General features: G+C 33.7%; 1 pseudogene; it reads right to left on the reverse strand.

Annotated features, from left to right (window-relative positions):
* LOC149831549 (cytochrome P450 94A2 pseudogene) overlaps positions 1-20653 on the reverse strand; it is a 29549-nt pseudogene extending 8896 nt beyond the window's left edge.
* Positions 20654-21133: the final 480 nt, after the last annotated feature.

Below are 21133 nucleotides of genomic sequence, written 5' to 3' on the forward strand. Positions count from 1 at the left end.
GTATCTTTCAAAAACCTTAGATAGATGAGACTGGCGGATCACTTCTCTAATAGACAACCCATAGAACGACGGGGTATCTCTAATCTGATGAGGCGCAAACATTGCTAACCTGCATAACACATTACACGATCATCATGATTAGAAATCGTCGGAATATTTGGGTTCATAAGAAACAAATCGTTGTATAAGAAGCAATCTTCAGATTGAAGAAAGAAACCTTACACGAAACTCACCGAAACGATGGGAATTTGGATATTCCAACTGTAAAGTAAGCAATGGTAACAACTAATACGCAACTGAAGGTGGTTATTATGTTGCGGTTGCACGTAAGACGGAAACAGATGCTCTGGAACAAAGGGAAAGGATGCTCCGACGACTCCAGATGAAAGCAAAGAATCTCCGGTAGAGTGCTTAGAACTTTCCGCCTTGTTTTGAACTATTTGAATCCTACAACATAACGCTTGCTACATACGCAAACTCTGCGGAACGTTTTGGCGCGATAACGATGGAGGGCAGTTTTGTCCTTTTCACGAACCGACGATTCAGTTTTGTAGAAGGAGGGCATTTATGTCTGTTCGAGGAAGAGGAAGCAAATGGTGGTAAAGGGTACTTAAGTCTTTGTTGCGACACCAAATTACGATGCAGTATGATGCAGACAGACATCGGGATCCATGCCGGTCTGGATCTTATACGTGGCGCTATTTGGAACCCCCGAACATGAGATCTCAGTACCGGCCCTGTTCGGGGGGGGGGGGGGGACATATAACTTGCTTTGTCCCAAGCTTGTCCGGTATTCATTGCTAGCTCACTATGAGAATAGCATTTGCTATCCTCGGGTCGTGGTAAGGACCCCTTCCCTATTTGGAACCCATGGGGAGCGAGTTGTGAAGGGAGCGGCTATGGGACACACATGAAATGCTGTCATGTGATTGGTTATATCACACTTAGCTCCTTTGATCTCAACTCGTGATTATTCTGACCAAATTTGAGCTCGAAGATGTATTCAGCATGGTCAAACAGTAGGAATCGACTTTTGTACGCTTGTTTTTTATGTAAAAATATATATTTTTGAGGTTTAAAAACTTAGTAAATTGTAGGCCATTGGTTTTTCAGCCCTAGTAAAATCTGACATAAAAAATTTAAAAAATAAAATAAAAATATTACAGCTTTTTAAATTATTTCAAACAATTACATATTTAAAATATTAAACTGATAGCTAAAACTATATATTTTAGTGAGTTATGACTTATCAAGGTGTTTTCAAAGTGTTTTGAGCTAACTATAGAAATTTATTCAATTAAAATCTTAATTTTTAATGAAGGGGTATTTTGGTTATTTTACCCAAATAGCTTTTTTTTATTTCATCAAAATACTTAACAAATTATTGTTAAATTAAATATATTTGAAGGATTTTATAAGCCCTAAATATATTTTGAAGCTTTAAAACAAAATTAAGATTTTCATTGGAACTTGTTTTACAAGTGGGTTCAAATCCAAACGGATCGACCCAAATTGAGATTTTATGGGTTTTAAATAACTAAATAAAATTATATTTAATTCTAATTGGAACTTTAAAGCAATATTTGTATAAATATATTAGTTGCTAGTTATTGTAACTTTAGTTTTTATTTTTGAAATCAATTTTTTCTTGGGTTTTCTTCTGTTTTGGGTCCAAACCGGATCCAATATGGATCCCTTTGGGTTTAGCGCATTATGGGGACTGGGTGGAGCCCACTAGGGCACCCCAATCCCCATAACCTTTTTCTTTTCTCCCCAAAGAAGACACTCTATGTTCTTCTTTTTTCATTTTGGGTTTTTATGAAACCCCATCTCTTCTCCATAGCCAACTCCCACCTTGGGATTCATGCCAGCAGCCTTGGGATTTGCTTTTCTCTCCACCTCATTTATGCGTAGGTGAGTTCTTCTAGTGTATTTCCTTCTTCTTCCCCTCTTCCTCTTTTTTTTTGGATTTTTTTTCGTTAGTCATTTTTTTAAAATTAGGATTTTATTGGGATTTGTGCAATTTTAGCTTTGGAATCCATGGTGTAATTTGAGAGTTGGAGGACTACGTGTGCCTCATCTCTTGCCCCACAGAAGTATACAAGACAGGCCTACTCGAGGGATCCATAGGATAGGGCCAAAAACTCTACAGAGTAAGAAAATATGTTTCATTTTATTCTAGCTTGAGCGACATATGCAAAAATAGGTCGGTAGAAGGACTCTGTGTCTATCTTTCAATCACTGCATTATAGGATTGACAACTTGAGATAGACCCAATTAAGTCATAAGAGAAAAAATAAAATAGATAGAATAATAAATACTTCTATAGTTGTTTTTGGGTGACTATACCCGCTTTTATACTAGATGAGTCTTAATGATAAAAAGAAACAATACATTAAATTTTTAGAATCACTGCAATTCTGTGCCTAAACATATAGATGTAGATATATAGAGTTCGTTAGTGTTTACATATGTCGTTGCATATGAATTTATATGTAAATATAAAAGACATGTTTAAGGTCATGTAGTTGACCTGTTGTTTTAAGTCACCGTTTTGATAGTTTGCACAAGAGGTGCTTGTGTGTGTGAGACACATGAGAAAGGTCAAGTTAGGGCCTATTCTCTATATGTGATCTAAATGCAAGAATGCATTAAATATCCTAAGAATGAACATGATGATTTGATAAATGTAAGAATGCATATTATAGTCATGAGTTGGACTTATGTATACTCTTTTTGAGAAATGAAGGTGAATGCTTATATTTTTATAGACTGCTATGTCTTATTCACTTGAAAAGCACATATATACTGATACGCTAAAATGATTGAATGAGACTTCGACCTATGTGACATATGCAACTCTTTAGAAGCATATGTTATGTTTGTGGATGACTCTGATGTCCTGACTTGTTCAAAAAAATAAGTGTGGTGTTTCACACTAGACATGGTCAAATGGGATATTGACTAAATTCTATTATAAAATTATGCATGAACTGTTTACGTATTATTCATTTATATGAATTGATGAATGTCAGGGATGTGAATGAATGAATGGATAAATCTCATGGAAATGTATGATTGAATGTTATGTAAATGATTATTGTTGTGAATTTCCTCGAACCTCATTTTATAAATAATGATAATCACACTTTTGTTGTACCATTACAAACTTTATTTGTATTCTTCAAATTTTGTTTGGGTTTCCTATGGGCATATGGTTAATACCCTACAATATTTCAGATATTATCTTGGAGGATTGAGCGAAGGACGGATTGCTGCACACTTGGAGGCACCACTCTTACCTACTACAATCCTTGAGGGATCTAGACATTTTGATTTTGATAAACTTGTAAATAATTAAACCTTGTGATTCTGTATCTATGCTTTTAAGAACTTGTAAATATTTTGAAATGAGAATCCTTATGAATGTTGTCTTTTCTTTTATACAACAATTGCGCGTATGATTTCAAATATCTAATTTTTACATAACTCTTCAATTGTCTTATACCTTAAATACATTTCATCTTTCATTTTTTTATATGAGATTGTCTCTAGAGTAATAATTTCAATCAGGTTGTGTCTAAGGTTGATTATGTATTGTATTTGATACTAAGATGCTAATATACACTCGAGCTTGCATTTAGAAGGGTCATCCAGTGTCTGGAATTGTTGGAATGTGGCCATAGATAAACTCGTTCACAAATTACCCTTGAGAGTCATGTAAAACTTTGTAACAATTTAAAATTTTTAAATTTTTTCAAAATTTTGAGTTTTGTGAAAAGTTTTAAAAATGTTAGATTTTTTAGAGACATTAAAGTCTCGGTCTATATATAGACAGACTCGATATGGATGAAACCAAACTGAGTTTGGACAAGCATGGGGAAAGACAGATACCACTCGTAGTCTATCTTAGCCCACAAACAGATCAACTCGGTTTGGGTCCACCCAGACCGAGTCTGGTTAAGTGTAGAGCGAGACAAAGAGCGGTTGCTCTCTATCTCACGGTTAGTAGACAGATTGACTCGGTTTGGGAAAAACCAGACTGAGTATGCTCTCTGTCTCGATCGACAAACACCAGACCGAGTCTGGTCAAAATTCAGACAAGACACAGAGTAGTGGATCTCTGTTTCGATCCGCAAACAGACCAACTTGGTCTGGGTGAAACCAGACCGACTTAGTCTGGGTGAAACCAGACCAAGTTTTGCCAAGATAGGGTAAGATAGAGAACATACACTTTCTATCTCAGTCCATCATCTTTGAACAAACTGACTCGGTCTGTGTGAAACCAAACCAAGTCTGGTAAAATAAATAAATAAAATATATAATATATATATATATATACATATATATATACAAACATATATGGAAAACTAAGACAATGATTGTCTCAGTTTCCTCTCACAAATCGGTCCAAATAGACAGGATCTAGGTTTGGGTCTAGTTGGGACCAAACCTACACTGAATTAAGTATGGATCTAGTTTGGACCAAACCTAGACTAGATTAGGGTTGAGGTCCATTTGGTACCAAACCCAAATTGAGTTGGGTCTGATTCAATTGGTTCCAAACTGCATCTAGATCAAGTTTAATTAAACAGGTAAAAAGTGGATCTCTATCTCAGATACAATTTGGATCCAAACTAGACCATACTGAATCTGGATCCAGTCTATTTAATTAGAGAGAAAATCAGGGATTGAATCCAATTAGGTTTAGTTTTGATTGAACCCAAACCAAGCTTGGTCTAGGTTAGGTTCAGTGAATCCAAAAAGAGAAAAAGGGTATGAGAGGATGGGGTTAGGATTTGAACTCCCAACCTCTCACTCACAAGGAAGTACCCCTAACCATTAGAACATAGTTTAGGTTGTCAAGAATAACAAAAAATTATACATATACCTGTTTTGGATTTTATTTGTAGGATGCAGATCGATCCAGGTCAGATCTGATCCAAAATTGAGAATCAAATGTGGAGGTCCAATTGGATCCTTTCCAATCTTGTTATCTGGATCCAGACCCGTTTGAGAGGTAAAATAACCATTTTCCTTAGTTTTTGCCTACTTTAGTAAAATGGGCATAACTCTTCACCTCTGAACTCAGAATCAGGTGAGGTTTAGTGCATTGGAATCAAGACGCATAGAGCTTAGAGCTTACTATATTTGTAATGGTCATGTGTTTTATATTTATAAATAGAACGTTACTGAGTTTTAGACTCACCCCCGCTTTGTTACAATTATAGGATCCAGAAGCACTGCAAACAATAGAATGTGGTTTGTGGACTCTGCTACTAGTGAAAGACTATGCTATTAGTGATCTTGAAGTACTTGAGAGTACTTTGTCTTTATTTCTGCATTTTTTATTTTGGACATGTAATATGAACACTTTAGTTTTGATGAACATGAATGGTTAGTATTAATGTTAGATGAATGGACTTGACAGTTATTTAGACTTTGTTATAACATGTAAAAAAAAAAACTTATGGCTTAGTTTTGAGGTTGTTTTGGTAATTTCTTTTTAGAACCCAAACTCAATAGGTCCGGATTTTGGTCGTTACTTATATAGAGTTCAATGTTACATTTTATATATATAACCCGTAACACTTGATGGGTTATCGTTGAACGACATTGGACGCACCCCTGCAAGATGATTTTGAGCAAAAAAGGAGAATTAGCGATGGTCCCTAGGCAAAAAGTGTTTTTAGCGGTAGTTGTGATTACCGCTAAAAATACTTTTTTCATTTAACACGTGACCCAACAGTGGACTAAATGTTCGTCTACTGTTAGGGGATATATATATATATATACATATATATATATATATATATATATATATATTGGTATTGGTGAAAAAATGTAATACTTTTATTGTTTTTCAATTTTTTTCATAACTGACACTCCATATGTAATCTATATATATCAAACTTTGAATAATGTTTTGTTAGATTTTATGAGGGTTGAAAAATCAATGGCCCTGAATGTACCAACTTTTCAAACCCCAAAAATACATATTTTTTACATCTAAAAACTATAATCCAAGTCTCTATTCTTCCTATTTTTACCATGTTAAGTCAGATTTGGTCAAAACAGTCTCCCTCTATGAGTTCCAACTAGGGTTCCTTACTTATGAAAGTAGCAAATGATATATCTAAAATTAACCCATGAGTGAAAACACCATTTTATTTTATTTTAATTCTTTTATTGATTGAAACGATCTGATCATGTTTTCTCAATATAGAGGTTGAACAATCAACAGCCAATATAATATACCAAAATTTCACACTTCAAAACGTAGTGGATTTTACCTTGAAAAAGATACGGTCCAAGAGTTGATCTTTATTAAACGTGCCATTAATTTCTAAGAAAATATACGGGGTCAGATTTTAGTCAACCTGGCCGACCTGCTTTTATGACTTTCACTTAGGTGGTTCGTCTTTGAAAGGACATGAGTTTGAGGCTTTTGATTCAGCATGGTAGCATACCCATTGGATTCAACAGCATCGTACTAACTCCATAATTGCAGGCTTTCCAAACTTGCTCTGCAATTTCAAGGATGGAACTAAATGCCATCTTTGCCTGTACTTGGTCCTCTTGTGTTTTCTAGAGTGATACTTTTTTTTTTTTGTTTTTACTCGAAGAAACGCAGCAAGTGACGCCACCCATGGGATTGAAACTTTTCACGTATATTTACAAGTTTCCTCTACCAGATGAAGCCCTTGTGGGTAGGGGTGGCAATTGGGTAGGGTCGGCAGGTTGGCGGGTTAGAATACCTCAACACGAACACGACCCGTTTATTAAAAGGGTCGGATGTGGCAAACACAAACATGACTCATTTATTAAACGGGTAACCCGACACGACAGGATTAACCCGTTTAATAAACGAGTCGGGTCGACACGACACGATTACACGTTTATTAAATAGGTTGACTCGATAACATAGACATTTTTATTTACGATTTGGTTTGGTTTGGACTATTGGTCAAACAGGAGTTAGGGTTAGATACGGGTTGCGGATTGACGGGTTAGTGTAAACGGGTTGACCCGCTCGCCTAACCCGTTTATTAAACAGGTCAAACAGGTTGGCATACCGCTAACACAAACACAACCTGTTTAATAAACGGGTTAGGCGGGTCAACCCATTTACAACAAGAACCCGTTTAAGCCAAACCTTAACCCAGCTAAGAAGCCGGTTGGCAGGTCGGGTCAGATTTTGCCACCCCTGCTTGTAGGCTTCTAGAATAACATTTTTTTTTTAATTTTTTAAACCTCTCCAGCTGTAGAGACTTAGCCTTAGGGTCTCTGTCCATGTTAGCATAAAACTCCAAGGGATTACCCCTCGACCTCACAGGGAATCGCCAAGCGTCAGCTTACGTAGGGGGTGACACTTATGACATTGCGTTATAATTAAGATATATAACAGCTCACCTACTTTTGTCATCTTGCTTTTTGGTCTGTTTTAGTGTTTATGCACGCTGTTTTTGTTTTTATCGAAACATTTCGACTCTCCCGCTTTCAATAAAAAAAAAAAAGAAATGCAGATGTAGGCACAGTTAGGCTGCCTCTATATCCTAAGAAAAGACCATGATATAGATCCAATATCTTGGACTTGGGCATTGGTTCTGGCATATCTGATTTGGATTAAGAGGCAATCACGTCAGGTGTCAAAAGATGGGATGGTACAAAGGTTGAAAATCTATTCTCTTTTTCTCTCCCAATCCACTCATCTCTTAAGTTTAGGGGTGTCAACGGGTCGGGTTTACCTGGACCAAACCCTATAAAATCCAGGTATGGTGACAAATAAGAAGATCCGATTAAAACCCAGGTCTGGACCCAAAATTCCGATTAATACATGGATCCGGGTATAATTTGTAAAATTTTATACCATACCCCAGCCCAACCCGAGTTTTGATTAAGACCCTGAATTTTTTAATGAAAAAATAATAAAAGATATTATTTTACCGGATCTGATTCATGTAGTTCTTATCGGGTTTGAGTATGGTATCTCTTATAGTAGACCTGATTAGACCCGGGTCTGAACCCGATACCATATCAGAAAATCTGGTTCGTCCTGGGTCCCAACCAAACCCGACCTGTTGACACCCCTACCTAAGTTACTTATGTCAGATTTGGTATATCAAAACATAATTTTTTTTTTGTCTTGTAAAATCTCCACCGTCCGTGGCCTTCATCTTTGATTTATGATCGTATCAACACCTTTTGGTGGACATCACTGTTTAAACAATGAATGATGGTTACGAAGGTCACCTGCTCTAACCTCTAAGTTATGTGTTGTCTGTCATGACAATATGGCAGCACTTTACACCCGCCTGGGTGCCACTCAGCCCGAAAGAAAATGATGAACCCATCATCCTTAGCAGAGCCGTACCTGTGTTTTATGGGGCCGGAGGCGGAGGAAAAAAATAGCCCCCTATTAATAGTCCGGGGTAGCGCCTCTGATTTTTGTTTTAAGAATCAAAATAACAATAAAATTTGCATTAACATTAAACAAATATAATATTCTAAATATTTATATTATATTAAATAAAAATGTATAAAATATTTATATAAACTACCTAAACAATGGGCCCCTAAAATTTTTTTGAGCCCATGGGCCCTGAGGCCCAAGCCTCATTGGCCTCTTTACAGAATTGGTTGGTTCCACGAGGACTTTGGGTGTTTGTACCCCACTCAGGGTTTACCTTGTAATGGGCAAACCCTTTAAGTGACCCGTTCTCTGTGAGGGTTCCTCATCACCAAAAGAAGACATGTCATCACTTTGAGTAGAGTTCATATTCTGTTGTTGTGGGCAATGATTTTTAGCTCAATAGTTTTATATCTTCATTAGTATCAAATAACAAATAAACAAAGTTAATATATAAATAAAAAGTTAATCTATCATTAAATAAGTTAGGTTTAACATTAGATGGATTCAACCTTTTGAAAATAACTAAAACACACTAAAAATAATAATTTTGAAAATGTTTTTTTTGAGGTTAAAATGGTAGCTTTGATAACTTCATAAAATTATTTTTTCGAAAAAGGTGTTTGACTTTTGAATTCTCTCAAAGTTCAAAAGACTTATAATGCTAAACAAAATAACCTTGCATTTTTTTTAAAAATGCCATTACTTTAAGGATGTTTTAATCATTTTCATAAGGTTAAATCTATCTAATGTGAAACCTAAATAGTTTAATGGTAGATTAACTCATAAGTTAATATTTGGTGCTATTAAAGTCATAAAATTAATGAGCTGCAAATTATAGATTGAAGCTTAATTGACTCAATCTGACTACATGGATGTGTATGGCATGGTTTGTTTTCTAAGAATCAAACCTTGGATTATGCGATTTTGGTTTAACATATGATTTTTTGAGTCATCAAATTTTAACGCAATGTGAGGTGTAGATTTTTGAAGCCCTTGAAAGACTTGTTTCTACATCACAATCACATGATCTAAAACTCATTTTATAGTTAAAATATCATGTAGATCACAATTATAAGGTTCAATTTAAAATAAATAAATAAATAAAACAAAATAAGATATAAAATATGAGGAGAAGGTGATTTATACTTTATAGTACCGTGACTTTAATAGCACCAATATTGGACCCCTATATATATATATATATATATATATATAGAGAGAGAGAGAGAGAGAGAGAGAGAGGTGTTAGCTTTGCCTACCTACTTTTCAGGTACACAGAAATGGACTTATGCACACGTCTCAAGCTCAAAAAAAAAAAAGATTTAGCAGCGAGTTTGAAGCATTGCTAAAGCCTTGTTTAACCCACGATGTGTGTATATATATATATACACTCTTGGCCACCCATGACAACAGTAGGTGCTTAGCAAAATTAGGACACTATTGCGAAGGAATGGGGGTTTTCGAGGTGTTTTCACATTTAACCCTGAAAATGTGCTCAGCATGGACGGTTTGGTAAAAAATGAGACTTGCATAATGTTTTTTTGATGGAAAAATGTAAATTTTTCAGCTTAAATATTTATCAAAATTGCAGACCCTTGATTTTCAAACCTTATCAAATTCTTTCCACATGTTGGAGTCAGTCAATCTAAGAGTCCATTCCTATAATATCAAGTATGTAGTACACAGCTACACAGTTAGAATTGAGAAAAACATCAAAAAGCCTATCAGAAGTTTAATAAAGCTGGAGATAGACACAGATGGGAGTAGGCAACTGCCTCTAATTGATATATATATATATATATATATATATATATATATATATATATACCATGATACTATAGGGTAGTACACCCTTTTGTTTGTATAGATCTAACCACCAAATGGTAAATCTAATCATACATATGTGTTCATTTGATTTATTTAGTATAAATTTTTTTTTATCATGTTTAATACACCTTAAGGTTTCATTTCTGAGACAGTGAAAATCAACAGCTCACAATTCATGAAAATAAGGGTGTTTTAAAAATGGTATAAACCATGATATTTGAGTCAACTTTAATACAACAAAATAATAAATAAAATATACTAAACAAGATTCATCAGCTAGATTTTATGTTTGGAGCTTAGATCTATATGTAAAGCAAGTGTGTGTGTGTGTATATATATATATATATATATATATATATATATATATATATATATATATATATATATATATATATATATATATATATATATATATATATATATATATATATGGGTAACTAGAATATATTTAACAGCAAAAACATGTTTGCTTTTATGAACCCAGATTTTCGTAGTTTTTTTTTTATAATTTTCTAAAATTTTACCATAAGGATGTGATCTAGATGCTTGGTTTTATAGAAAGAGTCTTGGATCACCTGATTACGATGCATAAGAAGGATCATTTAAGGCTTAAAAATCAATGGCTTAGAATTTTCGTAAATATTCAAGCATAAAAAATCACATATCTTGATCTGATTATGATGATCAAACAATCGATTCTTAGCAAATAAACCACGCCTAATGAATTAAATGATTAGATTTGCAAAAAAAGCACAAAAATGCCTAGTTCATACCAGCAAATCAGCGGCAGAATTTTTTTTTTTTGCCAAATCAGAGTATTAGCGACTGTAGCAACCACAACTAATGTGCTGTTTTTTAATATTTATGAAAATTCTGAGCCATTGATTTTCAAGCCTTAAAAGATCCTTCTTATACATAGTAATCAGATCTAAGAGTATGTTTCTATAAAACCAAGCATTTATATCATATTCGTGCGTGCCGTGAAATATATTTTTATAGTAAGATCAGAATCCAGTGTTCAATTTGATCCATGTCCACATTCACCTAAGTTGTGGCAGAAATTGGTGAAGGTCTTGCAGCTAATCTACGCATTGGTCAACCTCAACCAAGTCTTATTACATGCCTTGCATGTTCAATCCGATTAGTGTGTGACTCAGGGTCTGGTTTGGGTCAAGTCAAAACTTTGACCAAACCCAACCCAATATAATTTGGATTTGGGTATGACTGGAAATTGTAGATCCGTATAAGTTAACGAGTTTGGGTATGCATCGAGTAGAGTTGAATCAGGTCGGGTTTTCAATAGACAGGTTCTTTAATCGGGTGTAAGAATTAGATCCAGACTCAACACATTTTGATTCAGGTCCATGTTCAAGTTTGATTCAGCCACATTGCTTGGGACAAGGGGGTGAGAGGCCTGATACAGGGGGCCAAGTACTTAGCAAAGTATTTGGTCCGGTAATGGAGAGGTTTACACCAGCTAGAAAAGGGTAGCCATATATAGTTGCCCTGATACGCATCATTACCGAATTCCCGAACCAAGAACAAAATGAAGATCACCATGTCACCTCCATGATATGAGTAACGTACAATTTGCAGACCTAACCTTTGCATTTTGATGCAATACAAGACTATTCTTTAATCTTTTATTTGTGATAGGAAGATTGTTGGCTTTTGTTTATGGGGGTGAAGACTATTAACCTGGAAGAGAATTCAGTATTTTATGTTTTTTGTTGGTGTAGCATGATGAATATATATAAACCCAATTAGTAAATATGAAAACTATCATGAATTTAAGAAAAAAAAATTAAAGGTGCAACCCCTTTAATAATAGAATTTTTATGTATAATAAAAGAAAAATTAGGGCCTCATTTGAAGGCTTCGCCTAAGGCCTCAACTTCTCATGATCAGCCCCTTTATACAACTATGTGACATGAATAATATATGGTCTTGATCAAGTCTTACCTTCGCAAATGTCTGCCATCTCTCTCTCTCTCTTTGTTTGAAGATGTTCACTTACACTTATATCAAGCCATTGGTAGTGGGTATTTATAGATTTGGCTTGATAGTCATCCTTACCTTTCGTAAGGTTTATTCCTTGTTTGAATGTTAGACTATATTTTCCGTACGGTTGATCCCACCGCTGAATTTTCTGACGAGCTGGCCGTCCTGTATTTGGTAGCTGACCATATTGCTCCAAGCTTCATACGTCTCTCTCTGTCTCTTATTGAAAAGGGTGCTGTGCGTCCGTGTTTGATAAAGACCACTGGTTTTTCCTCCCTCCTCCGGCGCTCCTTTTTAATCGGAACTTGACCAAATTGGCTTACGTTTTACGCCTCTTCACGAGAGCGGATCCTGTATTTGGTAAAATTGTCAAATCCTTTTATTTAAAAAAAAATCATGATTTTTGTAAGGAAAAACATGATCAAAAGGTGATTCCAATCCATCTACGAGGTCCTTTTTTTAGAAGAAAGGCAAAATGCATATTAATTATATTTATATACTTTCCGTTTGCAATTGCAGATAATACAACATTCAAAGTCATCCATAAAACACAAAATCTGTGCCTGCAAATGCAACAGCCCACCCCCAACGACATTCTCACTCATCATTGTCATTAGTTCTCGCACTTCCCTTGTTATACGGTAATGTACTGGCCTGATATTTAGGGTTGCGGAGGCCTGGTTCCGGCTTCTGGAAAGGATTGTTAAAAGTGTTTCAGATTGTTTTTTAGTACAAGAGTGGAAGTAGGTGATAGGTGCAAGAGACTAGTTTTTGGAGGGACGTGTGGGTTTAGGAGGTGTCTCTCATGGAGGGGTTCCCTAATTTATTCATGATTAGCAGGGGAAATGGGGGCGTGGTTGGGAGTTTTTGGTCAACTTCACTCCAATGACAAATCACTATTGCCTGGGGTCACAATGCGTGCACCAGCCATCAACAAGAGGGTCTATATATTGAGTTTGTTGGCAGGGGTACAACTCTCGAGCAGGAGGACAGACTATGGTGGATGCACTAAAATGATGGAGACTTCACAACCAACCTAGTTCTATCACTACAAGAAAGCAGGTCATTACCGACTAAAAAGACAATGATAAATTATTATTGTCAATAGTAATTTAATCTCGACGATATATAATGTCGTAGTGAAAACATCTATTGTCGACGATATTTTATCGCCACTCTTACCCCATCGATAATATGAATAGAAAGATGCAGAAGTTGGTCTGGAAGAGATATTGTCGACCATATTATTGTCGATTTTAAATTACGATGATAATTAATCTTTGCCAAAAATCTTTTATAATTATGATGCCAATTAATCATCACCAATTACAAGATGACGATAATTATTGTCGATTTTAATCAATAACCAACAATAATTATCAGCGATTTTAATCAATAGCAGACGACAATTATCATCAGTGTAAAATTATATAGCCGATGATATTTATCATTGGTTTTAAACTAACATAGATAATGATACTTTATCGTCAATATTAGTAATATAGCTGATAATTTCTATTATTGGCTGTCCATTTCTTTAATTTTGAAACTAAAATAGCCGACAATAAATTATCATTGCTATAAGATAAATAGCTGGCAAATTTTTTTGTTGGTTATATCATTTTTTTTTTAAACTAACATAGCCAATGATAAATTATCATCGATATAAGAAAAATAGCCAATGATTTTTATTGTCGACTATGTTAGTTTCAAAATAAAAAAACAAAAATTAGATATAGCCAAAGATTTTTATTGTCAACTATATTGCATATACCGACGATAATCAATCATCAACTATGTTAATTTTAAAATTAAAAAAAAAATCGATATAGCAGACAATAAAAATTATTGATTTTAAACTAACATAGTCTGTAACGCCCCAAAGTTTTGAACTTAAAATATAGAATTTTAACCCCATTTTTTTTTTTGAAATAGCACAATAGAAATAGTTTGGGTTTTGAAAAGTTGGACAATTCTGGCGGGTTACAGAGATAAGAGATATGTTCGAAATATAATTTCATCACAAACCATAAAGAGTAAAGACAATTCTATGCATTATAAATAAATCAAAGTTTATACAATCCCAAAGGTTTAATAAAATATCCTATTAAAATGAGACATCTGATAGCTAGTTCCAAGAACAGGAACGTGGTTACGAAGGTTTGGATTAGGGTCCCGCCGCGCATCAAGCTCTCGCACCGCATCATTGTTTGTCACCTGCACCCCATAACAACGGGGTCAAACACAACGGGGTCAAACTCTTTTGAGCTGGTAAGCAAACTTAAGCATTATGCATTATGATAAGAAATGAAATATCTATCATGTTCTCTGATATGTGATATCGATGAGACTAGCATGGTAAAAATATGAAATGACATGTTCATAAGCTTGATAGCAAACTCAATAGTACGTTTATAATAATGAAATAACAATAAGAATCATATGATCATAATCTCAAAAATAATACTAAGAATAACATGCTCATAGTCTCAAATAAATCAAACTAACTATGTCACTTGAGGTTGTACCATTTACCCTCTCTTAGGTGAACTAGTATGTGATTGGGTGACGTGAGCAACTCCATCTTCATTATGGGTAATTTTAGTAGTCATACTCTTATGTCATATGAGGTGTTAAGGTTCAATAGCCCCATACTTCCCGTAGGGCAGTATGTCATGACAAGGTCTATGCCCACCCCAAATTACGTGCCCCTTTGAAAAACACCTTGCTAGTGATGACGTAAATATCATATTTAAATATGTAGGAGTTAGTAAAGTAGTGAGACTTCTTCTCACGGAGTGTAGCCACCCAACACTCAACAAAGCAGTTAATGCCTTTTTGCAGTCAGTTCATTCCACACACATGAAATGTTCATCATGCCTTAATTAACATGCTAAGTTGGGTGCAACAATATTTTATTTTACAAAGACATTATATATGAAAGTCTCAATGTCACTGACCTATATGCAACATATGCGACTTATGCATGTATTTTTCATATGTACTTTTTTTGTCTAACCTTTCATTTTGTATGCAATATGACACACTATCACATGAGTGTTGTATACATCAATATGACATTTGGCCTATGCGTAAACAAGTATGTATTGTACTTCAAGCATAAGTTTGTTAGTCTAAGTCAATGCACATTTGACACATTTACGAGTACATGTACATGATTCTCATACGTAATTTTATTGTATTGTCGCCTAGCCCTTGTCGTGAGCTTCATAGAGTTTTGGTTGCCCCTTTTATATGTATATTCTTGTGAATTATTTTCAAGTCATGTTTGGCTATCTAGCCCTTCCTAAGGCAACGATATTCGTGAATCACATAATGATTGGAATCATTTTAAATTGGATATCGGATGTAAACTTTTTTATAGTATCACCCCTTTGAACAACTTACTCATAAAGTGTATAGGTTTTACATTGAACTATTTTTAAAAATTGCATAAGACCCAAGCTTTGAAAAGAAATCCTTTGGTAGAATATTTTTAACATTTCCTCAAGATCTAATTCTTAGTTTCTTTTTATTGAGGGAGCTTGGAATTTGAGTAGTTATTTTCTAAGAAATTACTCTTCTATATTCATCAATTTTTCAAGGTTTATTCTATCTTGAAAGAATCATAGTTCATCCAAAATTTTCAAATCTATTATCATTGAGTGAATCCAAAACTATTTTTATTAAATCACAATCATCCGTATTGCTTCAAATCTTAGAGTGAATCCAAATTTCAAAAATCTAATTGTTATTAAATCAAAATCATTTGAATTGCTTCACATCTTAGAGTGAATCCAAATTTGGAAAATCTATTTGTTATTGAAAAATCATCCGATTTTCTTTAGATCTTGAATGAATCCCAATTTCTAAATGTCTATTTTTATTGAATTACAATCAACCGAATTTCTTTAAATCCATTTTAATATCAAAATTCTATTTCAAGGTTATATTTTTTCAAAATTCTAAAATGACTAATCAAATTTAATTGGTCCTACTAACTTAGTATCCTATACTCTAGATATACAAGCAACAGGTAGAATCAACATTTTCATATGAAGAAAAATATTAAAAATACCTAAAAATTTGTGGGTCCTTACATAGTCATCCATAAATTATAAATAATTAGCATAATTTATTTTATTGAGTAACTAAGAATGATTTTAAATAGAAAATGACCATACTGTACAACAAATATTAGTAAAAATAAAATTCATACAATGTTTCTATGGAACTTACTAATTTTGCAAGATATCTTATGCAAAACTTTTGACAATCCTTGCGAAAATCCCTCACGATTTTCACATATATAGTACTAAAATCACGACAATCCTTGCGAAAATCCCTTACATGCAAATTTTTTTCAGGAGTTTCATGTTAGTAGTTGCAAAAGTATACTTTCAATACAAAAATCATAAAAAGTTTGCAGAATTGATGGACTTTCGCATGCAGCTGACTTTAAGAGATACAAGATTCCATTTTAGCATGTGAATTTACCTATATATATATATATATATATATATATATATATATAGGGTTTGCGTTCATTTTTTTTTATTTTTTCATTTGTATGTGGAAATAACGATAACCCTTTCCCTCTAGAATTCAAACCCTTTTTAATGTACCCTTGCTGCGATTCCTGTGAAAGTTTTTTCACTCCATTCCATTGCTGATCGACTTTCTCGATTAGTTTTTTTGCTCCATAACGATGTTGATTAACTTTTTTTGTTAGTTTTTTCAGTCCATTCCTACAATTCTCCTTGTTTCTAAACCTTTTTTTTGTAGATATGAGCAATTAATGGTTTTATAGTGTTTTTATTTGGTTGTTGTTGTGGATGTATTATGTATGTTTTCCTATTACGGATGTTTTATTTATGTAAACCTATATTTTATTTAATATTTGACTCATAAAAATTACAAGTTTAACAAAAAGATGGAAGAGGAAGATGAATTTAACTGATCGCTAGCAAGTTTAAGAAAATTGGAAAGTCAAACACAAAAGATGACAAACAATACTTAAATAAGACATGTACCTCGAGTATCTTTGATGCCGATACAATTCTAGTTCTTGCACCAAACAATGTCAAAGAAGTTATAAATAAACTAAACAAACTATGCACTTAATAAAAGCATACCTCTTGGTGTTGTAACTGATTAATTAATATCTTTACTCTCCTAGGAAATTTTTGTAATTCACATATTATAGGGTTGGCTAATGAAGTAACTTCTTCAAATCCTACAAGTATCTTCGATTGTTGAAGCAGTTGAAAACTTCTCTATGAAAAAATAGAAAGGAAAATAGTCCTGCAACATAAAACTTCTCTCTGAACAAATATGGTTTGGGGACCACTGGTTTGCGCAGTTCACTTATATATATACTAAAAGAGAATTTTGCATGCTATAACAGAATTATGAATCGCTATAAGTCAACAACATGCAAAAATCTTAACAAATTTTGTAGAAAATGCTTTAAGAAAGGAAACAACACACTTAATGCTTGTGGAATTCTCATGAAGAAAATGAATTTTGCATCAACTCATGCGACATTTAACAATTTTTGCAAACATTCATCATTAATAAGCTCATTATTTATGACATCAAAATATTGATTATCTATAATCTATTAATGACAATAATTATCATTGTCAATATGTTGATTATTTCTTAACCATTGATTTTCAAGCCTTAAAAGATCCTTCTTATACATCATAATCGGATAACCCAAGAGTTTGCTTCTATAAAACCGTGCATCTAGATCGCATCTGTACAATTAAATTTTAGAAAAAAAAGATCTATGAAAATCTCGATGCGTGCCAGTTTACATATTTGACCAATTTACATATTTTAGTTATCCCGATTCAAAGGAATTTGGAATGTGTAAACTGGTATGAACCAAGATTTTCATGGATTTTTTTTGCAAATCTAACCTTGCATATGCATTCGGTGTGGTCCATTTTCTTATAATAGAATACTATATCATCGTAATCGGATCAAGAAATGTGATTCTTTATGCTTGCATATTTATGGAAATTTTGAGCCATTAACTTTTAAGCCTTAAAAGAATCATCTTATACATCATAATCGGATAATCCAAGAGTGTTTCAATAAAACCATGCATCTAGATTGCAGAAGTATAAAATTTTAGAAGAAAAAGCCTATGAAAATTGTGGTGCATTCTTGTTTACATATTTGAATGGTTTATATATTTTAGTTACCCTGGATCAAAGAAAGTTGAAATATGTAAACTAGTATGAACCATGTTTTTTATAGGTTTTTTTGCAAATCTAACCCCATAGATGCATTCAGCATGATCGATTTGCTTGCAATCAAATATTGGATCTTCATAATCGGATAAAAAAATATGATTTTTATGCTTCCATATTTACAAAAATTCCGAGCCATTGGTTTTTAAGCCTTAAAAGATCCTTCTTACACATCGTAATCGGATGATCCAAGAGTCTATTTCTATAAAACCATGGATCTAGATCGCATCCGTATGGTAAAATTATATATCTTGAGTGTTGTCATTTAATTCAGAAATATAAATATGAGAAATGGCTAGCTAACAGAAAGAATGCTTCTTCTAGTATGCCTATTAGAGTAATTCTTAATTTATATAAAAATTTTATATGTCATGAATTTTTATGCCGTTTACTTCAAATCTGAGCAATGATTATGTCAATTACACGTAACATGATGTATATTCCTATTATTGTGTGTTGCTTACTCAGACTTGTTGTAGTCTGACACTTTTACTTTTCTATTTTTCTTTGGATGCAAGTGATTGACAGAGTGTATGGTCATCGTTGTGAGCAGAGCGATGAGATCAAACATTTTTGTTGTTATGTGGATCTTTGATAAACTTGTAGCATATAATTTAATTTACTATTTATGTAACCATGCTAGATCCTTATTTTAATTGATTAATATTGAATGGTGTTGAAATGGCATAGAATTCTTTGTTATCAGTTGTAACTCGCCCCCAAACAGTTTGACCAAAGGGTTAATAAAATATTTCGCTATGTTTCAAAACAAAAATTACCAAAAATTTTAGAGTAAATAATTTGGGGAGTTACAGGTTAAGATGAGTATGACATGAAGCTTCGATTCTAATGACTTACTTTCCAAGGATGTTCAATCATATGGTAAAATAAACCGCATACAAATGACATTATAATCGGCTCAAAATCTTAGATAAATGAAGGTGAAGTTGCATGAAAATTCTTTGTTGGTCATTTGTATATAGTATTCCAATTTATTTCCTATACAAAATAACCATTTAAGGGCATTTGTTACAACCCCACCTAAAGGAAGCTACTTAAAAGAGACTCCCAAGAGGGATAATATAAAACCTATACATTTTTTAATATTATAAATAAATAAAAAATTAGTTTTATCTTCGAGTTAGAAATATGTTTCTATCTTTTAAATGTCAATCATGAGTATTTTAAATGTTCAATTACTCATTTCTAGCTAACAAGGGTAAAATTGGTATTTTTAAAACTATTTTAGACAAAATATGATTAAAATATTTAAATTATCATGAAAATCATTTGTTTTAGTAAGTCACAAACTCATCTAAGTGTTTTGGAATTTAACTAGATGCATTTTGCTGGTGTTTTGGAAGAAATTCTAAAGAAGTGTATTTTGGTCACATAATAGTTAATCGACCATTTAATTTTGATATATATATATATATATTGGTTATTTTAAATATTGTCAAAATAAATAATTTAATAGGTATTTTAGAGGATCTAAACATATTTCAAAGATTTTAAATGCAAATGGATTTTTAATATGGACATGAGATTCAAGTGGGTTCGTACCCAAATGGGTTGACCCAATTTAATAATAATGACAATTGTTTCTTATGATTTCAATATTTATTTGAATACTTATTTTATTCTTGTTATTATTTCAAAAACTAAATTTCTTGTTTTTGTAATAATTATTGTTTTGTGTTTTTTTGTTGTGGGTGTCTTGTGTTATGCGGTTTTGAGTGGGAAACACACCAATCCGGACTCAAGATGTTTTGCACACAAGGCTTTGTGAAGGTTGAGTTGGGTGGGGCCCACTAGCCCCCCGACCCCCTCTACCCTCTTCTCCTTTTCTTCTCAAACCCCAGCAAGATGCTCTCATTTTCCCTTTTCTTTTCATTTCAAACCAAATATCCCCAAAATCATGAACAACCCTATTCCTCTTCTCTTCACACACTTTGGCTTTGCCTCCTTCACGAGGACGACACTGCCCCAACCGGACGTTAGGCCACCAGAGCCTCCACCCAACAATGTTGTTTGTTTCGCTAATGCATAGACCATCAACCTGAAGCATGATCAATATCTCGTTCCTCCCCTCTAGTTTCTTTTCAAGCCACCACCGAGACCCACCGGCGAGCAATAAGCTCATCGACATTTGCTTCTTTTCGCTAGTTCGAGGACACCCCAATGACACCCGTCGGTGCCACCCTCACCGGAGCCCCTCTCCCTCTGAGGTGTTTTTGGGTTTGAGAACCATCAACAACGTCTTCTCCTCTTATCTTCCCCATTTCTGATTTGAGAAAATGTTGCAGCCACACCTAGGATTTTGCACTGTTGCAGCATATTAAATATGATTTTGGAGCCATACTCTCACTGATATGCAGGTCAAAACATATTATATAGACAATCTCATGTCACAATTCTTGAAATTGCCTAATTCATGAACATTGTTGTGATCATTGCAAAATTTTTCCTCTCATGATATTCTCTCTCTTCCTTCTCTTTTCCTTTCCAACCTCTTATTTTCCTCCTTTTTGAAGGGAGAAAAGATAAGAGAACGGAAAGAAAGAGAGAGAAAGAGAAAAGAAAGAAGGGAAGAGAAGAGGAGCTCTTTTGCGGGTCTCACTTGACCTTA

The sequence above is a fragment of the Nuphar pumila genome, chromosome 7 (genome assembly GCF_984573655.1).
Source record: "Nuphar pumila chromosome 7, dmNupPumi1.hap1.1, whole genome shotgun sequence".
Lineage (NCBI taxonomy): Eukaryota > Viridiplantae > Streptophyta > Magnoliopsida > Nymphaeales > Nymphaeaceae > Nuphar > Nuphar pumila.